Source organism: Rousettus aegyptiacus, unplaced genomic scaffold (assembly GCF_014176215.1).
Source record: "Rousettus aegyptiacus isolate mRouAeg1 unplaced genomic scaffold, mRouAeg1.p scaffold_m13_p_12, whole genome shotgun sequence".
Lineage (NCBI taxonomy): Eukaryota > Metazoa > Chordata > Mammalia > Chiroptera > Pteropodidae > Rousettus > Rousettus aegyptiacus.
In genome coordinates, this window is record NW_023416287.1 from 11,227,163 (window position 1) to 11,247,448 (window position 20,286).

General features: G+C 50.0%; 1 long non-coding RNA gene and 1 pseudogene across 1 annotated transcript; one reads left to right on the top strand and one right to left on the bottom strand.

Annotated features, from left to right (window-relative positions):
* Positions 1–2,749: 2,749 nt before the first annotated feature.
* LOC118609986 lies at positions 2,750–14,207 on the top strand. Its single transcript, XR_004953593.1, has 4 exons — positions 2,750–2,851; positions 8,709–8,807; positions 13,179–13,242; positions 13,769–14,207. It is a non-coding gene; the product is annotated as an uncharacterized LOC118609986 (long non-coding RNA).
* LOC118610422 lies at positions 13,760–13,878 on the bottom strand (annotated as a pseudogene).
* Positions 14,208–20,286: the final 6,079 nt, after the last annotated feature.

The following is a 20,286-nucleotide window of genomic DNA, read 5'->3' on the forward strand; positions in this document are numbered from 1 at the left end:
TAGCCCGTCTCTCTGGCGTTATTCATTAAGCAATAGCTGGATAACAGGCGTCTTGGCTTGTTCCTGATCCTGACATGCATGTAAAGTGTCTGCAACCAAGAATAACATTTTCTGTAGGTTTTTGATATTAAAATCTTAACCAAATTAAGAAGCTTTTCTTATGTTCCTAGTTTATTGAGGATTTTTTTTTAAATCATAAATACCTAAGGGTCTGAGCAATAGCTTTTTCAATTGACATAATCATTGGGGTTTGTTTCCCTTTGATCTAAGGATGCAGAAAATTACACTCGTGGATTTCCTGATGCTGATGCATTTCCGAGATAAACTCTTTCTGATGGTGAGGTATTTATCAGTGTTTTAACACATCACTCGGTTCAATTGGCTAATATTTTGGTTAGTGTTTTTCTATCCTACGTTCATGAGTAAAAGGTGCTTATAATTTTCTTTTATTATATCGTCTTATCCAGGTTTTACAACCAAGATAACATTTGTCTCATAAAATAAGCTAGATTGGCTTCTTTTTTTTGGTGAGCTACTTGCATAAAATACAGATTAACTCTTTCTTAAAAATTCAGCAGGCCTCACCTGTAAGAACCCCCTGGTCTGATTTTGGGGGGCGAGAGGGCTTAACTACCATTTCGGTTTCTGTAATACTGACTGATCGATTTAAATTCTCTATTTCTTCACCAGCCAACCTATTGACACTTTATAACTTTCTAGAAATTTATCTATTTCCCCCAAGCTTTCAAATTTATTAGCATACAACTATTCACAAATTTTAAAATTCCCTTTAATCCTTGCTACATCAATATCATTCTCCTTTTTTTTAACCCTGTATTTTATTTTACTTGTTTGCATCATTTCTCTTTTTTCATGACCAATCTTTGCAGGAGTCTGTATTCTATTATTTGGACGCTAGAAGTGTGTTTGGTTCTATTGTCTTTCCATGTTCCTCTTTTGTTTTTTAGTTCATTGATTTGTTTTCGGAAGGTTTTCTTTTATGAGAAGCTGAACCTTATTTTGGCCCTTACAACACCGAATTGGTCCACATCTTCAGGGAGGTCACTTCCATCAGGAAGGCCCATAGAGGGGTGCAGTGAATGGCCGTGGCTCACCCGGGTCTGGGCTCCTGCCCCGGAATGCAAAGCCCATCTCTCCAAGATTGGCTGCCTCCTGCCTGTGGTCATGTTGGGAGGAGCGGCAGCTGCCTGCCCATCTGGCCTGCGATTAGCCAGCCCCCAGACACCCCACCGTGCCCCCTTCTGCCACATATTCCCCAGTCTGGGCAAGAGTTCAGAGGTCTGCTCCCGGCCCTGTGATTCCAGGTGCCACGGTGAGCTCCCCGCACCCCCAAACAGCTGGGGGGTTTGAACAGTTTAACACTTGGCTTTCGTCTGAACTGGCAAGTTTCTGTGTGTAGGGACCAATGTGGTCCCCACCAAGGTGGGGGTGGGGTTGGGATGTGGAGCTCCCGACACACGCATGTGACCGGCTCTGCACATGGCTGCACATACCTCTGTGACCTGGGGGGGGTCCTGGCAATGAAGTGGTCCTCATTTGCAGGATAAAGGGGTTGACACAGGGTCTGTGCCAAGGGTGCAGCTGGTGAGACTTACATAAACCTACTGGGGAGCTAGAGGAGGTCATGATGGGACATGGAAACGGCTCTGACATTGGCACGAGGGTTTATTTACAGACCTAGTATGCCGGGGAAAAGGCCCTGAGCCAGGCATATATTAGGTGCTAGATACATATTTGTTGCATGAATGAGTGAATGAATGTATGAACAAACTAGTGAATGAATGAATTGGAAGACCCCTGTTCTAATCCCAGCTTTATTGATATATATTCTTAGGAAAGTTCTATGGCATTGCTTGGCCTCATTTCCTCATCTGCAAAATGGAAGAGGAATGAATGCCATATTCTCTAGGGCTTCTTGGCTCTAGGAATCTATGTTTCTATGCCTGGAAGCATTTCTGGAGTCACACTCTGAGTCAGAAGGAAGTATGGAGGGAGGGCCCCAGGAATGCAGAGTTCCAGAATGTCCGAGTGGTTCCTCTAGATTCTCTGATGTCTAACTAATGATCAGAATTCAAGAGACTCCAATGGGTCAAAGTAGTTGGTCAAGAGGGACCAGGCACCTGGGCAGAGGTGGCTTCACTCTTGGCCAGACGTCCCTTGGAGGGTGCAAATAACAGGTTAGATTCCTGTCTCCCCAGCCAAGAGCCCCTCCATCAGTCAGGACATCCAATCTCTAGGGACTTACCTTTCACTGTCTGAGTTCCTACAAATGCCAATATCTGGATAATCCATCCATCCATTTGTCTATCAATCCATCTGTTCATCCATTGATCCACGTGTTTGTTCATTCACTCATCTATTGATCCACCTATTCATCCATTTGACCATCCATCCATCCATCCATCCATTCATCCATCCACCCACGCATCCACCCATCCATCTAATCATCTACCTATCCACGCAGTCATTCAGCAAACAGTGAATGTAGTGGGCCATGCCCCACCATTAAATAAAGAATAAAAAATAAAGTCTCTGCCCACAATGAACGTACGGATAAAAGGGAAAGCTAGGGACATGCAAAGAGATGACTATAGCGCAGCAAGGGGCAGGTACCAGGCACGGAGGGCAATGAGAGAAGAGGACCTAACCTAGGCTGGGAGGCGGGAGAAGTGGCTTTGGAAGTCTGATTGGAGGAGGCGACATCTGAGTTGAGCAAGAGGAGGAGTCGTCCAGGTCAAAAGGCAAAACAGAGGGACAGAGAGAAGCAAGAGAGCAGGAGCTGGTTGGGGAGCTGTGAGCAGCTGAGTCTGGATGAAGCCTGGAGAGGCAGGTGAGAGGTGGGGTGAGATGCGACCGGCCCGTGTTGGCTGGGGAGGACATTTGTGGCTGGCAGTGGGAGTAGGGACCAATGGTCCAGGGACTACCTGGATATACAGAAAAGCTCTGGGTGAGGCATCAGAATGCCAGTCCCTTCTTCCCCCGCACCCCCGTGTGACCTTAGGCAAGTCACCTGACCTATCCGGGCCTTCGTTCACCCATTGTGACTTGACACGGTTGACCTCCGTGGCTTTTTGGGACACTTCCAGCACTGAGGGAGCCCCTGAGTCACACATGTGGTCAGCAAAACCAATACCCACGTGAACATCTGGCCTGGCCTGAGGAGGAAGCTAATTGTTCCCAGCCCTTATGTGTGTTGGGGGACATGGGCTAGGTCGACCTTGCTTAGGGGCCGCCCACATGGGCCTCCCAGTCATGGGGTGGCAGGCAGTGCTGAGAAGGGAGTGAGTCACTGGCCAGTCATCGGCTTGGGCCCAGGGTCCCAGGCGGGGGAAGGGAACCCCATTCCTGGCTCCTCGCTGTCCCACATCCCCCTTCTCAAAACAGCAGCTTCTTGTTCAGAAAAAATCCCGTACAAAATTCTAATCTTTTAAAAGACCCACGGAAAATTGTTTAGGATGAGGCAGAAGGGCCGCACGAACTCTCTCCAAGTCCAAGAATCCGAATGCCCTCACCCCTCAGGAGGAGAAATGGAGACCCAGAGGGGGAAGGGACCGACCTGAGGTCACCTAGCACGTTGCCTCCTCTCCTCTCCTGGGCTCTGACGCTGCCTCCTCAGACCTGGAGGATAGGGGCAAAGCAAGCGCCTCCTCCATCCCCCCCGTCTCTCTGAAGGGCCTCCCTTCCCCTAGAGCAAGCTGTGTGTCCAGTGACAACTCAGACACACATCGCGGCTTCTCAGGGGCACCGTAGGACACAGGAGCTGAAGCCGCGCTCTGTGCCGGGCAAGACCCAACAGGTTCTGCCCCCGCCTCTTGGCCCGCGTCTCCCCAGCTCTACAGTGGAAAAGCTGGCGAGAGACTAGAAATAACTAACGTTCATGAAGGGCTTAGTATTTAATCCTCACACCAACCCTCTGAGGGATGCATCATTATCCTCATTTCACAGAAGAGGAAATTGAGGCACCAAGAAATTAACTACCCTGGCCAAGGTCACATAACCGGGAGGAGGCCGAGCTGGGATTTGAGCCCAGGCTGCGGGCCCCCGAGTCTCTGCTCTTACTGTGCTATATCCCCACTTAGAAGATGGCCTGGAAGCACCTTCCAGTTCCTACTGTGTGGGCTTCAGACAGTAAGAGAGAAGTGGCTCGGAGGGAAGAGAGAGAGGCTCGGTCATATCCTGGCGCTGTCATTTGCTGCACGACCTTGCTTGAGTCACTTCACCTGCCTGAGCCTCAGTTTCCAAGCAGGGTGGTTATGAGAATTAGAGAGCCGGGGCTTAGTTACCTTCACGAGATGGTAAACCCACCACGATTACTATTCCTCCAGTCACGTGCTGCCGCTCTCTTTGGGTGGGGAGGGGGTGATGGCCACAGCTGAGACTTTTCATTCGTCTCCAAGCTGCCTGGCTCTGTCTCCAGGAGAAGTTGTTTCCTTCACTCCCAACCCCTCAGAAAGGACCAGCGGGGTAGGTTCCAGCCACACCCTCCCTCCGGGCTCAGAGCCCAAGACCTGCCCCTGAGAGGCCATTTCGCCTCAGACACCCAGTTTTGGCACGTGGGCTGCCCAGGCTGGAGTGAGGGGCATCTAGACCAGCTTTCAGGAGCCTAAGTCGGGGCAAGCGGGACAGGGAGGCCCCAGTGACCCATCCCATCAGCCTCTCCAGCCCCAGAGAAAACATTTTATTACTGGAAGCCCAGCCAGGCCGAGGGGGTGGAAGTGGCCATGTCAGGGGAAACCGCACGGGGTCGGCCAAACCTCTGCCCTCGAGGCCAGCGCCCATGGACTCACCACGAAAGGCTGGCTCACTGGGGTGTTTACGGAAACGAAAGGCTGGCCCCAGCACCAGCCCAGCTGCTTGGCTGGGATCCCCTGAGGCACCCCCAGGCCTCGAAGTGCCAGCTTGGCAGGAGACATCACATGCTGCAGCTGAGGCCTTGTTTTCCTCCACGGCCCACCTGGGGAGTAGAAGGCTGAGGAGTACAGGGGTCAGAGGGCACTAGTGATGGGCAAGGTCTTTAGGTCAGCCCTGAGCCTCCCTGAGCTGGGGAACCAGGCCCTTTCTGGACACCCCATAAAGTAGCATCAGTGTGGGAGGGGCATGGAGCCAGTTGAGTCTGGAGCCAGGTGGCCCGGGTTCAAATCTTGGCTATAAAGCTCAAGGAAGTCCGCTTAACTTTTCTGTTCCTCAGTTTCCCCACATGAAAAATGGGGATGTTGATATAATGACATGATTTCATATTTATAAAGTGCTTAGAACAGTCGCTGTCACATACTAAGTGCCAGAGTGTTTGTTACAGAAATGTTTTCAACAAGTATTTGCCGAGCATTCAGGCCACGAGGAGCTGAGGTTATGGAGATAAATCAGATTTAGATCCTGCCCCAGGGAGCCTCCAGGTCAAGGTTCTAGCCATGTGGTAGCGGTGTGGGGGTGATCTACCTAATTATAGTCACGATGACAACTGATTGGGGAACGTCTGCCTCTCCAGTCTGTCTGAGGCCCTTCGCTGCTCTATCCCAGAGTCCGATCCCAAGCGGGTGTTGAAACCTGGCTGTCGAATGAGCAGAGGAACACCCGAGGCTCTCTGAGCCCTGTCTGTGTTGGAGGCACTGAGCCCAGAGCTCCGCGTGTGTGGCCTCCTTCCATTCCCTTAGCGCCCGCTCCCCCAACCCCCGCCCTCAGGCTCCTACAAGTGCAGAGTTGGCACCTGAGAGCCAGCGCTTCCTTAAACTGGGCACCTGGCTTGCCTCCCCCTGGTCCCAGATCTGCCGTGAGGTTGGGATAATAATTACCCCATTTGATAGATGTGAAAGCGAGACTTCACCAGGTTGGGCACCTGTCCAATGTCACACGGACCCCAGATTTCTCTGATTTTGAAGCCCAGAGCTGTTGCGACCCCAAGGAGCTGCCTCCCAGGCTGGGGATTGAAGGCCCCAGTCCGCCTCCCCAGAAGACCCACTGGCTGGGCGAGTGGCCGAGAACCACCCTCCGCTCTGGTTGGCCCGGCAGCTGGGTGAGCCGGCCTGCAGGGCAGAGGCTGGAGATTTCTGTCCACATTCCTGGGGGTTAAGTCTGGGGACCCAGGCTCCTGGCATCAGCCATCACGTTCCCCAGAAGGAATCTCTACTCATAACAAACCCCAAAGGTCACCCGTCTGGGAAGGAGCCTTCCGTTTCCACCCCAGGGCGGGACAGAGGGCCCCAGCCTTTGTGGACACCATCCAGGTGCCCAGACGGGGTGGCCAGTCTGTGAACCCCTCTTCCTCCAATGGGTCTCCTCTGTGGATGGTGTCCGGATGGAACAGGAAGGAAGAGAAAATAAATGGACATCTCGGTGGAAGGAGCCCCCAGAGAGTTCTAGTGCAGCAAATTTGGGGGCTCAGGACTCAGCTCACCAACACTCAGATTCTTCTTCCACCACGTCCTAGCTTTGTGGCGTTGGGAAAGTTACTTTACCTCTCTGTGCCTCAGTTTCCTCTTCTATAAGGTGGGGATACTAATAATACCTACCACATAGGGCTGCCATGAGGATCAGATGAGAGCCATTCATTCACTAGCCATTTGTTGAAGGCCCACCAGCTTCCAGGCAGTGAGTAATAAGGCGATGAGTAAAAGGGACAAAACTCTCTACCTTCAAGTCATCAAAGAGGAATATTGTGACAAATATTCTTTACTTTAAAAAATGCTGGCACACAAAAAAAATGAGGCAAATATTAAATCTAGGGCAAATGGCAAATGGTCGTTCATTATATATTTTCTATGCTTCTCTGTATGTTTGAAATTTTTTATAAATAAAAGGAAAGAAAGAAAAGGAGAAAAAGGAATGAGACAGAAAGAAGACAGGGAGGAAGGAAGGAAGAGAGGGAGGGGGGAGGGAATGGGATGGGATGGGATGGAAGGAAAAAGGAAATCCCTGCCCTTCTGAAACTCACTGTCAAGTGAGGGAAATAGACAATAAACAAGTAAGTAAAACTGGCAGTATTTCAGCCGATGCCGAGTACTTCAGAGAAAAACATAGACGAGGACTTGAGAATAATAACCCAGCGTGGCAGAGGGAGTTTTATTTTAAATCGAGTGGCCAGGGAAGGTGCCGTTCGAGGGCAGGGCCCAGTTCTCCCCGTTCCTGGGCCTGGGTCCTCCCAGAGTCCGTGTCTAACTGTCTACCCAGTGGAAGAGTCACGGCAAAAGCCACGGGATTGCAAAATCTTAGAATTATGCGTAGCAGGCACATACCTCAGTTCAAAATTCAGACGGGCAGGGAAGGTAATCTCTTTTGAGATTAATTAATTTTTATTACAATACGCCACTTTATATGGTGGCCAGAAAATTAATCTTAATCATTTTTCGTTTTATCCGCCACCCGATCTCTCTCTCTCTCTCTCTCTCTCTCTCTCTCTCTCTCTCTCTCTCTCTCTCTCACACACACACACACACACACACACACACACACACGTTCCCTGTGGTGGCGTCTAAGTGTGAGGTTGTCTCAGGCCTTTTTGGCTCAGACACACCACACGACCCCTTCATCTGTCAGTCTTCTCCCTCGTCTCTAATTCTGGATTCTTCAAAGCTCCCGGGGTCACGGTGACCCATAGAATTAAAACTGTTCACGCGCAGCCCTTCCTCTGGTTCTCTTCCCAGCCCTCTTTTTCGGGAAGAAGGAGAGAGGGCAGGGGAGAGATGTGTGTGCACAGGGTCGGCTGGTTTAGGGCGCAGTATCCACCACCCACATACCTTGTTTCTCAGCCCCTCCTGCTGGGTGACCACTCGGGTCAGTTGTGGCCACACTCCGTGTCTCCTCCTCCAGGACCTGGGCCGACGGAGCAGCCACCCCCCTGCGTGTCGTGTAGCAGAGGGACAGAGAAAGCATCGAATCACATCTTTCTCTGATTTGTTAGGAATTACAAATGCCCCGAGTTTCTTCTAGAATGGTCTTTTATGGGGGTGGGGGGAGGGGATGATGAAAGGAGGATTTGAACCCTAAAAACTTGTTCTTTGCTTTTACTGAAATTTTCCTTCCCTGAGCCAGCACATGCTCCATGGTCTACCTGTCTGGATAGAGAACACGAAAGGGACAAACGTATGCAGTCCCAGATTCCTAGCTTTGGAGTATCACGCGGCTTTAAGTTGGAACCGGGAATATGGCATCGGAGACTCTTGCCATCACGGCTTTTCAAAACTGAAAGTTCTTTGCATCCGCTGTCACTCCCCATGCAAGAGCTGCCTCTCTCACCTTCTTCACAGGTGACTGCCAGCCTTGGCTCCAGGGCGTGGGGGCGCATCACGGCCTGCTCCATTCTGGATCATGATCATTCAAAAGTTCTGCTTTATTTTATAAAATGACCCAACTTTCTCCCTCTCGGGACCTTCCACTCCAGGTGTTTTCCTGGGAGAGCAGGGGCACAGCCCGGTGAAGACCAGGACGAGCTTGGAGACAGGCTGAACCTGCACTCAGCTTTGGGCAACGGCTCCGGGGGACTCCGGATAGCCCGGAAGGACAAACGTGCCACTCCTCTGAGTCCTGACGCTCCACCGTGCTGGTCCGCAGATCCCCATCATGGGGGCCCATGGACAGTGGAAAGAATAAAGACTTGGACCCGGGCCTAGAATCAAACGCTGACATCTTGGCCCTGCCTGGAGGCGAGTCTTATCATCTCTCTGAGCCATGGTTTTTTCCCTTCCGCTCAACAGGGGCAATGATCATCACAACAGCAGCACCTGCCGGCGGGACTGCTGGGCGAGTCCAATGGGATCATGTATCTAAACACCCGACACAGTGCCTGGCGCATAGTAGGTGCTCAGCTGGACCTGGCTTCAAATCCAGGCTGTCTCTTGTTATTTGTATGCCTTTGGGCTTCACTTCCTTGAACCTCAGAATTCCCCTCTCTCGGGTGGGGTTAATATTACTCACACTCCACAGGGTCTGGACAGGAATTTTTAAGCTCACGTTTACTGATAACGTGCTTTGCCTGAAAGGGACATTTAATGCTCTCCCTGTTAGGTAGATTATTTATAAGCACCCCCATGTTAGTAATGGAGAAACTGTGGCACAGGGAGGTTAAGTGAACTGCCCAAGGTCACAGGGCTGGTGAGGCGATGAAGCCAAGATTTGAACCTGGGCATTGCGCCCCCACATAGCCACTATGTCAAGGGCCTGGCACATAGTAGGCGCTCATTTTGTGTTTGAACTGCTGTACCTTCCCCTCCCCCTTCCCACGAAAGAAGCACAGAGTAGGCTTGCCTCTTAGCCATTTTCAGCATTCACTCCTGAGTGCCAGGAGGTTTTAGGCTGCGAGGAACAGAATACCCCGATACTCCTGATTTTAACAGTAAGGACCTTTGTGATCTAATCTGGCGGTTGGTGGGGGGCGTCCAGGATTGGCGAATTCAGGGGTTGCACAGAGGAGAGCCCTCTTGCCAAGGCTTCTCGTACTGAGATGTGAGAAAGAACCAAATACTCGTGGTGTATTAGCAGCTAGCGTGACTTAACCCAGCCGGGACACATGTCCATCCCCGAAAACCAGCCAAGGGGACTAGAGAACCTGGAATGGCTTAGGCCCTAGGGCTGGGGGAGAGGTTTCTTCTCAAGCACATTGTCCAGGACACAGGTAGGCTCTAGAGAGAAGGATGAAGTGGGGAGGGGAGTGAGCAAAGGATTCTAGACCCGAGCTGGACCTAAGGCCACAAGAGGATGGGGCTTAGGGAGATAGCTGCCTTCCCCGCATGCTGGGGCTGAGAGGAACCCCTGTAAGGAAGGGAAGGGCTTCTGTAAATAGCCAAATTTGACCGATCAGACCTGCTGTCAGTGGGGTGACCAGCCCCTCTGGGCACCGCAGGCCCTCTGTTGGCTCAACCCTCTGGACCACACCCCATGTATTATCCTATGAATGACAGAGTATCGGGCGACCCTTGAATCCCAGCATAGGGTGGCTCCCCCTGAGGAATTTGGGGTTCCATGTGTCTGGGACCCTCAGCACACGGAATCTCAGGAGCCTGGGCATTGGTGTCTGCTGGACCGTGCGGTTTGTTCAGGCTGCTTCTCCCTCCTCTCCTTGGGATGGGACTTTGCATGGTTGAGAAGAGGCCAGACTGTCGTATCTCCATTCCACAACTTCCTAGCCTGGTCAGCCGGACAGGTAAGCTCACCTCCCTGAACCGAGTGTTTTCACCTGCAAAATGGTGGCGGGAAGGGTGGAAATTAATGCCTTCAACACGGGTGCAAGTGAAATGAAATAGTGCTCTTTACGTGCGGGCCTCCTCACTGTCGCCGGTGGAGGGGGACCACATTTAGATTCTGTCTCCACCCCCACTCCCCCATCCCACGTCTCCGGGTTTGGCAGGGGCCTGTGCACCCCTGGGAGAGCTTTCTCTTCCTCAGAGCGATATACTGGACAGGAGCCCACCCTGGCAGAGCGGGTCCGAGCCCTGACTCCTCCTCCTGCCAGCATGCCACCAGCCCGCCCCGCGCGGATGGGCACAAGCGGTCCCCCGTCTCTACCTCGGAATTGTCACAGGTCATTGCGCTTCAGTAGACAGATTCCACAGGCACCCAGTCCCAGGTTCAAATCCAGCTCTGGCCCCCTCTCATTTCATGACCTTGAAAATGCCACTGGATAAAGGTCTAGAGGCTTTCAAATGGGCTAACACTGGTTCCTAGCTCATAGGGGGGAAGAAATGTAACCAGGCATGTGACCTGCTTAGCTCCAAGCCCATGACGTAGAAAGGGCTCAGTGAATAGGAGCAATTATTATGATCACCAATAGTTTTAAGGTTTCAAAAAGTATAGAGAGAGCTCTAAGGTGAAAGGTTCTTAGGTCACCTCATGAGATACCGAACAGGAACTTCGCACTTGACCTTGAGGCCATTTGGGTCCCCTGATTCCCCCTGACTCTAACTGCTCTACCAGAGCTCACTTCTGATACCCTCTCCCTTGGATTGGAATCACGTGGGAGGCTGTGTGGTACGTGGCTGGGCGTCTGGACCTTCAAGTTCTAGTCCAGCTTCCACTTCCCTCTGCCTGTGTGGCTCTGGGCAAGTGCCTTGCCCTTTCTGAGCCTCCTTTAACAATTGGGTGAAACATTGGGACCGCATCTGTCTATGACATTCACTGACTCCTTCCCCACAATGGCCAGTGGCCAAGGAGCGAGGGTGTGACTCCCTAGGAGGCTCGGGGTCAAGGTCACTGCTCTGTGTGGAATCTGGTCTCTGCTGCCCAGAACTGCCTCTCCTGATGCCTGGAATTTCACCATTAGTGACTCACGCCTTTGGGAAATCATCGCCCTCACCCCACTGAGGAATAACAATAACAATCCCTCGCGGCTTCTCTTCATATCCGCGGCATGACTCGGTCTCGGCGGGCTGCTGCGAAGTAGGCAGTGAAAGGGTGAGAAGTTCAGAGGAGATGCAGAGAGGGCCATGCCCGAAGTCGCGGGCAGTTCGCACTCAGGTCCAGAGACCTGGTCCCCTGGCTTCTTGGTCAGGACCTCCTCCCTCATCTTTGCCTAGAAATGCCGCCCCGGGTATTCGCACGTCCGTGTTCACAGCGGCATAGTCACAGCGGCCAAAGGAGGGGAGCGACCCCAGTGCCCATGGGACGAGCAAAATGTGGCACTTACGCACAATGGAATATCATTCTGCCTTGAAAAGGAAGGCAGTTCTGACACGCGACAACGCGGACAAACCTGGAGGGCGTTATGTTGAGTGAAATGAGCCGGGCGCAAAAAGACGAGTGCTGTGCAATCCCACGTACAGGAGGTGCCTAGGAGTCAGGTTCACAGAGCGGCGGTTGCCAGGCGCTGGGGCGGGGGGTTCGGGGAGAGTCATTTAATGGGGGCGGGGTTTCGGTTTAGCGAGATGAAAGCGTTTTGTGGGTGGATGACAATGACGGTTGACAACAATGTGAATGCACTTCACGCCGCTGAGCTGTACATTTTATAATGTTAAGATGGCAAGTTTTATATTATGTGCATTTTACCAAAATTTAAACAGAGCGAAATTCTTTTAGAGGGCTGCTTTTAAGAGTAAAAGAGGGTAAGTCCTCACATTTTTAAGGATGCATAGCTTAGTTTATCACGATCTGTATTAATCAGGATACAGGATAGGTCATGCTGCTGTAACAAACAACCCCCAAGTCTGTCTCGTGAGTCAAACCCTTAACCACTGCATCATGCTGCCTCTCACACCAACCCTGGCCCCTCCGGAATATTTTTCCTTGCTGTCCTAAACCTCTCCTTGGTCTATCTGCACCCCAGACCCAGGAAAAGGCAATGGATTCAGTCAGATTCACCTTTACCTGGCTGTGTGGCTGTGGGCAAGCTGGTTAACCTCTCTGGGCTTCAGTTTACCTATCTGGGAAATGGGGCTAATACCAGAATATGTCTTGAGGGGAGAATTCAAGGAGTATGAAAATCATTAGCGTGGCCTACAACATTCCATCGGACTGCGGGTATATTAAGCCTGTGCGGAGCTTGGCACGTAGCCGGGACTAGGGTAGGCTTCGGTCCCCTGCCAGCCAGGCCCTTGGCTCCAACAGTCCCAAGAGGAATACCTCCTTTCAGCCAGGCTTGCATCAGGGCTGGGGAATGGGCGGGAAGGGAGCCAGAGGCTGTAGAGACAGTTGTCTCGAGCCTGAAATACTTTTCTCCCCAATAATCTGTTTTTAATCTCTCTTTCTTTTTTTTTTTTCCAAACCCATTCTGCCAAGGAACAAGCATGTAAGTGTGCGTCAGCTGCCAGCCCAGCCAACATCCCTCCCTTTGGGAATGTCTGCTTTAAACACTCGGGTATAGGACCCTTCAACATACATGTGCGTGCCAGCCTCCGCACTTCCACATGGGCTTTGTCTCCTCCCCGGCCTGCCATGCCCAAGCTCCTGGGTCTGTTCTGACTGCCCATCCTCTGTCAAGGCTCAACCACAAGTCGTCTCCTAAAGCAGCCCCTCTGATTGCTCCCACCTCCCCTGTGGGCACAGCCCCCACCACCTCCCAAGGTCTGGGGGCATGTCTCAAACTCTTGCTTCTTTTAGTTATTTAATGCCTTTGAGGGCAGGGACGGTGTCACCCACTTCTGTGCAAAGTCTGAGGCTTTCATAAATTGAAGAGTGCTTTCCTTACCACCATCTCAACAAGAAGAGATGAGAACTGTCATATCCCCATTTTACAGATGAGAAAATGGAGGTCCCGAGAACGGAAGGTGCGTGCTTAAATGGGCATCAGCAGGGGACTGGGTAAGTGTGACAGAGACTGGCAACCCGGTTCCTCTTCATCCTGAACACACAGTGAGTCTACATTTCCCAGCCTTCCTTGCAAGAGAAGCGAGGCCTGTTTGGTACACTGAGTGTAACGAGACAGGAAGTAGAAGGCTGGTCACCGAGGCCTAGGAGGACGGAGTGGGGAGCTATCGTTTAACAGGTGCAGAGTTTCTGTTTGGGATGATAAAAAACAGTTCTGGAGATGGATTCTGGTGCTGGTTGCACAAAATTATAAACGTACTTCATGCCATTGAGCTGGACAGTTAAAAATGATAAATGTTATGTGTATTCCGGCACAATGAAAAAACGAGGAGCCACAAATGCAAATCATGTATAATTTAAAATTGTCTAGCAGACACATTTTAAAAAATAGAAGGAAACGGGTGAAATTAACTTTAAAAATTATGTAACAAAACCTATCAAAAATATTATCACTGCATGACATCGTCAGTATCAAACAGATATTAAGGAGTTGTTTTACTTTCTTTTTCTCCACCTACAGCACCTGGTCTTCCTAGGCGGTCTCCCATCCAAGTACTAACCAGGCCTGGCCCTGCTTGGCTTCCGAGACCATACGGGATCAGACGTGTGCAGGGTGGCGTGGCCACAGACATATGTTACTTTGTTTTATATGAGCAAAATCTGGTGAATATTTCACACTACAGCACATCTCAATTTAGACTAAGTGCTCAGGAGCCACGCAGGGCTTGTGGCTCCCACATTAAATAGAGCGGGTCTAGCACAAGTCTTTTGATTAATGTCTTAGGCATTTCTGTTGGATGCCTCTGTATTTTCAGTTTTGATAGATAGTACCAGATTGCCTTCTGTAGGTGTTAAACGAAGTTATAATCCCACCAGCAATGTATGGGGATGTGTTTCTCCACACCTTCAACGGTGTAACTGCCAATTTGATAGATTAAAAACAAATGCTTGCCTGTTCATTGTAGGTTTAACACTAATGTTAAATAGCTTTCTCTTATTAGGAGTGAGCTCTTTTTACATGTTAAAAGCCATCGCATTGGCTTTTTTGGGAACCATCGGCTCACCTCGTTTGAAGGCTGTCTTTTGTATTTCTCTGCACACCTCTCCATGATCCCCAGGCCCCATCAGAACCTGGGATTAAGTGGGCGCTCAAGGCTAAAGATTTCGGAAGCATGCAAGTGCGGTCCCCAGCAGCCAGAGTTCTGTTGGGCAGAGTTCTGGGAAGCAGGGCTTACCTTTGAGGGCATATCACCCTCTGCTGGCAAAGCTGAGTTTCTCTACCTTAACTTGGACCAGGAGAGGAGGCGGAGCAGCTGGGGATCAAAGGGGGGTGCTGCCCCAGAGTCTAGATTTGATCTCATTTCTACCATTTTCTGCTGTGTGACCTTGGGTAGGCGACTCCACCTCTCTGGGCTCTCCAACCCCTCATCTGTAAAATGGAAACAGGAGCCATTTCTCCCACTCACAGGGCGGCTGGAGGAATAATCAGGTGTTGGGACATGAAGATGCTTAGCAGGGGGCAGGGCACAAAACAAGTGCTAAATAAATAGGAGCTGGGGTTTTCTTTTTCTTTTTGGGGGGGCCAGGGGGACTCAGAGGGGTGAGAGCAGCGTGCCCTGGGACCTAGTAAAGGAGGCAGTAGTGCAGCTGGATTTTCACGGGTCCACCGCTGCCCGGCCAGCTTCGGTTTCCTCTTGTGGAATGGCCGCCTCACTGCACAGCCAGGGGCTGGGGCATGCTGCAGTGCCTGGGACCCTCACACTGTACGACCTCCCTGCCTAAATTGGGCGGGGCCCCAGTCTGTCCCCCGCTTTGGACTGGACACACACAGAGTGTTGAGCAGATCCAGGCTGAATACCCACCGAGGCATCAGGACACTCCTAGCCTGGACTCCCCCTCCCAGAGACCTGAGGACACCCTGGCAGGGGCTCTCTGGAGACTCTTCTCTCCAAAGAGCACCCCAATGGATGGTACCCCTATGACTGCATCACCCGAGCAGCGGCTGGTTGTGCTAGGTGAGGGCAGTGTGTTATCTGAACCGGTCTGCCTCCCCCACCACCCAGCTACAGGCCCTTGTCCTCTTATCTGGCATTCTTGCTTAATCAGCAGTTACACTCAAATCCTTCCTCTGCTCTAGAACCTCCCGTGGCTCCCCACTGCCTGCCAAATAAGTTCACATTCCTCACTCTGGCACTCAAGACTACCCGTGGTCTAAATTCAGTCGGTCTGCGGAGGACATTCCTAGACTTCACGAGAAGCACTCATTACAACCCTGCCCTTCCTTCCAGATCGAACTAAATGCTACTTCATTCATTCTTCTATCATCTACTGATTCATTTAATGGAATTTATTGAACACATACTTTATTAATACATTTTTATCACCCGCTCTATGAAGACATTATTCTAGACGCCGGAGTAGAAAGAGTCAGCAATCTTAACCAGTCACTACCAGAATGTGTTAACTTTGCAAATTTTATAAAGCACGTGACCGTGTGATTGCATTGTAGAGTCTCTCCAACATTCTCAGGGGAGGATGTGCCCGCGAGGCATCCTACAGCTCCGTTGACCTCAGGGGAAGTCCACCTTTGTGTCCCACCATGCAGGGCTGTCTCCCAGTGCAGGCAGGCTCTCTTGATTATGCTCACTTCCTCCTCCGGGCTCCAAAGGCTTGACTCCTGGCTCTGCCATGGGAAGTCATTTTCCCAAGGCTCCAAGATTATTTATATCAAGCGGTAGCAATGACTTGCACATTGAGGGAGTTATTGCAGAAATTGCATTAGGTTAAGTGTAAAAGTGGCTGCACATGGAAGTGCTCGTAGAGTGGCCACTGTCATTAGCAGCGGGAGTGGCTGACTTCAACTCTAGCTCCCAGCTCCCAGCTCCCAGCTCTGAGGAACAAGGGGGTTTTCTCTTTTTTCCCACTAGAGGGCACCAGAAATCACAAACTTGATGTCCAGTGCTCTGCACCCAGGAGAAGCAGTTCTCTCAAGCTCCCTGGGGTAGGGATGAGGGGTTTCCAGGCTCAGAGAGACCCCCAAGGTCATCCGAGAGCCTAGCAGTTTTCCTTTGTTCCTAGATCTGGCTGTCAGTGGTGGGGACAGGCTGCATCTGGCCCACAGGGCTCCCCAAACTTCACGCTTCAGTGGATACAAAGTGAACCAGTTCGTCATGCTCAAAGTCCCTCTGTCCATCCTCTTGCTGCATCCCACAGCCCAGAATAGTGTGAGTAAAAGAGCTCTGACTCCTGCAGCCACCTCTTCTCATTTCTGTCTGTGTGATCTTGGGCGAGTGACTTGACCTCTCTGAGCCTCCGTTTCCTTTTCCGTAAAATGGAAATATCCCTGCTGTCAAAGAAAGGAAAAGCCTCTGTGTGCAGAGGGATGGCCGTGATCGCTTATGTTGGTTCCCATCAAGCAAACACACTACAACGCCATCAGCTATATCCTGCTGATCACAAATATAATGATTAATCAAAATGTTGTGTTGAGTGCCTTATCATGAGCCAAGCCCTGTGCTGGCTTATGAGATTGGCAGAAATGAAGCTAGTAGTTTCGTTAGTGGTGGTGGGAATCTGGGTGATAGATTTCCCCTACGTCAGCTGCACCCCACCCCATTCTCCAAACTCTGTAATACGGATGCATTGACATTACAATGGTAGAAAAGGAAGAAAGGGAGGAACATTGATTGGGCACCTACTATGTACCAGATGCTTTATTTATCCTTCCTCTGGCTCAGGGCTCCATACAGGCAGGGGCTATCTGGCTCACTGTTGTATTCTCCATGCCTAGAATTGTGCCCGGCTCATAGTAGGTCCTCAATAGATATGCATTTCATGACCAAGAATGATTTGTTCAAAGTTTACAAACAAAGAATCGAGGTTCAGAGAGATTGTGTGATTTGCCCAAGGTTATCCAGTGGGATGCAGGGCCAGGATCCCGAGGAGGTTCTGTCTGCTCAGTGCTTGGCCCTTCCCCCTACATCCCTACACCCCTTTTTAAGCAACAATCCTAGGAGGCAGGTGTTAGAATTTTCCCCATTTTACAGATAGGAAAACTGAGGCACCAAACAGTTAACTAACTTGCTCGGATCACACAGAGTAAATGGCAGAACCAGGAATCTAAGCCAGGCGGTCTGTTGCTAAAATGCTCGCCATTGACCACCATGCCGCACTGCCTCCGAGAGGGCTGCTGAGTGTGAATCTCCTCTTTTCATTCCCCTGGGGACCCCCAGAGGACCTGGATCATGCTTTTTGGACAACCCCTGGAGGCTCTGGCACAGAGTTGGACAGGCTGTCGGTGCAGGCCCTCCGTCTGGGGGTTTACCTGGCAGATAAGCCCCATAACTGTGGTAGCCCTGTTTGGAAATTAGGGGGTGGCCCTGGGTTTTTATGCCCTTTGAACCTATAGCCACCTAAATGCCCCACCCAGCCCTGTACACACACCTGCCAGCAGCAAATGGTGTTTTGAGGGCTCAGGGTTGGACTTTGGCCCCACCCTTTATCTACACCCCTTTCCCCACTTTTAAATGTATATCCAAAAGTGTAGGGCCTGTGCGCATATGGGTACATATGTGCAGGTAGCCCACGCAAACATACATGACATGCACATGTGCATGGACACAAGCGGTCCCATATGTGAGTACACATGTGTGTCTGTCTGGCTGTGGCATGTGCGACCCTCTGTGTGTCCTAGGGTGCAGATGTGGACCTGAGTGTGTGTGCAGCTCTGCATATGTGTGGGCAATGTGGACAGACAGACGACCAAAAAGAAAGGGCATCTCCTTGCCCAGCATCAGTTTCTTCAATGGAAACTGGGGACAATAATGGTACCTAACAGGTGGAAGAGTGAGTGCTAGACACGCAGTAAGTGTCATACTACTACTACTACTACTATTAACTACTATTATTATTAACCTCCCAGGGGTTGTATGGAGATTCCATGAAACACTTTGAGGCCCTGGCTCAAAAAAAAAAGTTTCTCCTGTCATTCTTAGACATATCGAGAGAATTTGGGAATGGGTGTGATATCTATCACTCAGAACCCCGCCATCCTCAACATGAATAATACTTTCATTTTTGCTGTTCCTCTCCAGTCTCTGTCCTTAGTAAGCTAGCAGCGGGCTTGGCACCAGGCTGGTGCTTAAAAAAACAGTTGGATGGATTAAAAACTTTTTTGTTGTTGTTCAGCTTAGGTGACTGAACTACTTCTTATGCTGCTTTTGTTCAGTTATCATGGGCATTTTCCATATGACACCCACCAGTCTTTATGATTATTAGAGATAGTAGAAGAAGACTAGAAACTCCCCCAATGCCCCTAAACTGGGAAATAGTTAATTTGCGTACGGAAGGACCACTTAAAGAAATATGAGTGAGTAATGGACACCTTTTTCCATATAAGAATCTTTTCTTTCTTTGGGACAAGTTAGTGTTTCCATTTTGAGACTGAGGTGTCCCAGGATTTATCTGTCTTTGGACATAAAGCAATTTTATTGAAAAAGATGGAGACATTAGCCCGCTAAGAGATGCAGATCAAAACCACAATGCGATACCTTTATACACCCGCTAGGATGGCTGTAATCAAACAGACAGTAACAAGTGTTGGTAAGGATGCGGAGAAATGAGAACCTCCGAAAACTGCCGGCGGGAGTAGAAAATGGTGCAGCTACTTTGGAAAACGGTCTGGCGGTTTTTCGAATGATTGAAAATAGAGTTACCATGTGATGCAGCAATTCCGCTCCTGGTCATATACTCAAGAAAAATGAAAACATGTCCACACACAAATGTTCATTGCAGCATTGGTCATAAAAGCCAAAGGGCAGAAACAACCTAATGTTTCTACAGACGAGAAGATGTATTAAATGTGGTCTACCCGCACGATGGAATACTATTTGGCAAAAAAAAAAAAAAAAAGGAAATGAAGTCCTGACATCAGCCACAGCCTGGATGAACCTTGAAAACACTATACTAAGTGAAAGAAGCCAGTCACGAAAAAGACTTTGTATCAATTCTATTTGTGTGATTGCTATTTTGTATGATTCCATTTACAAGAAATGTCCAGAATAGGCGGATCCATAGAGACGGAAAGTAGATAGGTGGTCGCCTAGGGCTGGGAGGGGAGGGAGATGAGCAGAGGAGACAACGAGTGACTACTGATGGGTACTGACTTTTTTGGGGGGCAGGGAGGAGGCAGTGATGAAACAGTTCCAAAATCGATTGGGATAAACATAGTAAAAACCATTGAATTATATACTTAAAATGGGTAAATTATATGACATGTGAATTGTATCTCAGGAAAGCTGTTAGAATAATTTTAAAAAATAAACAAAAACTAGGATAGAGACCCCAGATGACAATGAAAATATGTACACCATCATTTCTGGGGAGATGGGCCAAGTGCTTGTTAATTTCATGTAACTTTTACAATAACTCTGTTAGGTTGTTTTTCCTACTGAGAATCAGAGAATTTGAGTAACTAGCCCAAGGTCACTTGGCTCTTTAGTGGCAGAGCTGTCATTTGAGCCAATGCTCATTTTGAAGGTCCATGCTCAATTTGAAGTCCTTCTGTTGAAGTTCTGGTTCAAGATGGTGACGTAGGAAGATCCTGAACTCACCTTATTTCACGGACGCAGAGAATCTATAGCTACATAATTTCCTTTGGGGGGAAAAAAACCCTAAAACTAGCTGAGTGGCTCCTACACATCAGGTAAACAAGAAAAAGCTCACATCAAAGCAGGTAGGAGAGGCTGAGACAAAATGTCACTATAAGCCTCTCTTGGCACAGTGAGTTACCCACAATCAGGAGGGAACTCAAAACCCTGAGCTTCTGCCTGAGGAGCAAAGGGTTTGAACCACACAACTGGTACCCCAACTTTTAAGACCTGTACCTGAAGTTCTTTTGATGCCTTCTTAGCAGGGGCTGGGAGCTGGTGCACTGGGTCAGCTGGACAGACAAACATACAGCCAACAGGACATGTGGTTCCTGGATCTGGGGCCCCTCCTTGCCCTTTATCTAGGCAGCCAGAGCTCATGGTCAGGGCT